Consider the following 3,458-nt stretch of genomic DNA (forward strand, 5'->3'; position numbering starts at 1 on the left):
GAAGGTTTTTTTTGTCGTTCAGAGCTCTTCAATGCTTTCAGCTCATTCAGCGATTAAAACATTCAGCTCTTTTTATGCTGGTTTTTTCAGCAGTTGCTAAGGATTTTCAGGCTGTTTTGGGGTTTAGCTAATATTTCAGCAACATGCTAACTGTTTTGGCTGATTTAGGCTTTTTTAGGTTTTTTTAGGCTAATTTGGAGCTTAGCTAATATTTTAGCTTTATGTTAGCTGTTTTGGCTAAATTAGACATTTTACCAGGTTTTTGGGAAATTTGGCATTTAGTTAATATTTCAGCTACACGCTAGCTGTATTGGCCAATTTAGGTTTTTTTCAGTACCGGTATTACAAGGCTAGTTTGAAGTTTAGCTAATATTTTAGCCTTATGCTAGGTGTTTTGGCTAAATTAGACATTTTAACTGTTGTTTTGTGGCTAATTTGGCATTTAGCTAAAGATACATACCAGATGTGTTAGCTAATCTTTGCATTTTACCAGTTTTGGGGCTATTTTGGAGTTTGGCTAATATTTTAGCCATATTCTAAATTAGACAATTTACCATTTTTTTGTGGCTAATTTGGCATAAAGCTAATATTTCAGATACATGCTAGCTGTTTTAGCAAATTTTTGCATTTTACCAGGTTTTTGGCAAATTTGGCATTTAGTTAATATATCACTTAGATTTTTATTTATTTATTTATTTATTTAGAATAATTTGGGAATTCGCTAATATTTTAGCTAGCTATCAGCTTTAGCCAATTCAGCTATCAACTTCATCTTTTTCAGCTATTGGCTTCAGCGTTTTTAGTTATCAATTTCAGCCTCTATCAGCACTATCATCTTCAGCTGCCACATTCAGCTTACAGAATTCAAACTAACATTATCATAGGTAATGCTATATATCTATTTTTTAAAATGTTTTAGAATTTTTTTATTCTATGAAGATTATAGAAATAAATTATTTAAAATTTGGCTATGTGTAGCTTTCTGAAAAACTGTAAATGTTTACATTTACGCTGCGATTGTTACAGTTTTTCTGTAAGCCTACAAACCAACCCTGGCCCCAGATCAGAGAAGAAAACAGTTATGTGGCCCTCACATGATAAAGTTTGGGGTCCTCTGCTTTAACCCTTTAATATTGGTGACGCTTAAACACAAAATCTTTAACGTACAATAACCTTTCAACTTTTAACACAATAATTCCAGTACTGGAATTATTGTGTTAAAAGTTGAAAATTTACAGTATATCAAAGAACATAAATACTGGAAATAATTTCATTTCAGATTTAAATCTTTGATTTTTGGAGCTTTACCATAAAAAAATGCTTTTAAGAAAAAAAGTGTTTAAATATTATGGTTTTGAAAACAAAAAAAAAAACATTTCTGTACAAAAATAATTTTTTTAGGAAGATATTTTATAAAACATCAGAACTGAGTCTTAACAAATGTGAAGAATCTGCCTGTTTTCTGCAGAACAAACAGCTTTTATTTTGAAAGAGCTCTTTGTTTTAAAGGAGCGCCTCTCTCAGGGTTTAAAATCCTTTCTTTTTGCCTTTGGCGAGCCAGATGACTCTCTAGTTTTATTCAGAACAAATGGAAAACACGAGTCAAAAACCACCGCTGTGACCCTGAAAGCTTTGACCGACGCTCGCGGAGTCACTTTAAAGTGGAAACCCTAAAAACAGACGACGTCTCATCCACATGTCAGAACCCACTGTCCTCTGCTTACACGGTGAGTTTATCAATGACAGAAGGTCACCCATATGAAACACTTAAAAAAAGATGCGTGCTACTCCGACATCATTACAGACGCTGCGGGAAACGTGCAGATGAATTTGTACTGCTCCAGTAACGTTGTTGTGTAACGCTGCTGCTGCTTTATTTACTGTGGACAGAAAAAGCTCAAACACCAGAAACAAAACAGCTTTCAGGAGATGGCAATCACGGTTCAATGTGCGCAGAGGCCGAAGTACGGCAGAGTCTTGAAGGCAAAGGAGGATAAAATCTAAGTGGAAGTTTTTGTTGATCCAGCTTGAAGTCAGCAATTTCCTTAAAATCTGAGTCTGTTTTTCAAGATTTCAGTCTGGTCTTTCATTCACTTTAAGCTGATCCTGATTTGACCCCATATCTTACGGACATCATAAAAATGGAACGTGCCATTGTTGTGTGTGGAGCATGGAGTGTTTGTTTGTAAGGATAGTGTAAGTTGTACTTATGACGGGTACTATTGATGACATCATCAAGGGGTAGGAACGTCCAAATTTGAAGAAAAATGGTGATGTCAGAATTCTACTAACTACTAAAAACCTATATAGTGCAGGACTTTCTAGTTCCCTGGATTATAAAAGCTTGTTTTTGTCCAGAAGATGAAGAACCATGGAACATTTGGGCTGTGACCGGAACTTTTTAAATTATCTTTTAGATATGAATCCATACCCAACAGCCAATCAGAATCGAGTATTCACCCGGACCGTGGTATTGGGTCATTTGAAGTGCAGAAACAGTATTTTGTTTTTTGTTTTTCTTGGAGTATTACCGCAGACATAAAAGTCTTTAAAGTTCTGTTTATCTCACTGTTGAACTGTTCTGAGTTAACACTTGATAAATTTAAACATTTCAGACTATAAAAATGAAGGAAACATTTCCTCACTGGCCTGATTTTTGTTCAAAATTTTCATATAAAATTTACCCAGTATAACATTGTGAATAATCGTAAATCACAATCCAAAAGTGTGATTAATATGATATTTTTTTAATCAATTGAGCATATTTAATTTTAAACAAATTTTTTCTAATGCATTGTGGTCTATATTTGAAAAGTCTGTACGACACACCTGCATCTCACCTATTTATGTGTTGTAAATGACTTTGGAAAAAGGGCTTTTTCATTTGCTGCCCACATGGAAAATGATACAGGAGGACTGGAAACTTCTGTTCTGTTAAATGATTTTAAATCCAAGTTGAGAGCTCGAGAGAAAGATTCTTTTGTTTGTAACTGTTTTTAAATCAAATGTTGTTATTTTCGAACTGTAGTTCATGTTTTTTGTTGCCTCTTGGCCAGGACTTCAATGTACAAGAGAAATCTTCATCTCTATGAGGGCTGACACGATTAGTCGACTAATCGACTATTAAAATAGTTGATGACTAATTTAATAGTTGATTAGTTGTTACTTTATATTATATGGAGTCGTAGTAAAGTTGAAAGTTATATTGGCATTCTGATAGCTTTTGGGACTATTTTGGCAATTTTTATTAAGGGTTTTTTAGGCTAATTTGGAGTTTAGCTAAAATTTCAGCTATATGCTAGCTGTTTTGACTAACTTAGGCTTTTTTTTTTTGGCTAATTTAGCATTTAACTAATATTTCAGCTGGCTATCAGCTTCACCGATTTCAGCTATCACTTTCAGCATCTTCAGTTATCGTAACTAGCATCTTCAGCTGCAGACAATGCTAGTGTGAATAT

At 34.0% G+C, this 3,458-nt stretch overlaps 1 protein-coding gene and 1 long non-coding RNA gene across 5 annotated transcripts in view; one reads left to right on the top strand and one right to left on the bottom strand.

Moving 5' to 3' along the window:
• syt3 (synaptotagmin III) overlaps nucleotides 1-3,458 on the bottom strand; it is a 61,772-nt gene that overhangs the window by 16,760 nt on the left and 41,554 nt on the right. The window lies entirely within an intron of this gene.
• Nucleotides 1-3,458, top strand: part of LOC112146925 — an 83,161-nt gene that overhangs the window by 12,394 nt on the left and 67,309 nt on the right. The gene's annotated exons all lie outside the window — the stretch shown is intronic.

The sequence above is a fragment of the Oryzias melastigma genome, linkage group LG8 (genome assembly GCF_002922805.2).
Source record: "Oryzias melastigma strain HK-1 linkage group LG8, ASM292280v2, whole genome shotgun sequence".
NCBI classification, from domain to species: Eukaryota; Metazoa; Chordata; class Actinopteri; order Beloniformes; family Adrianichthyidae; genus Oryzias; species Oryzias melastigma.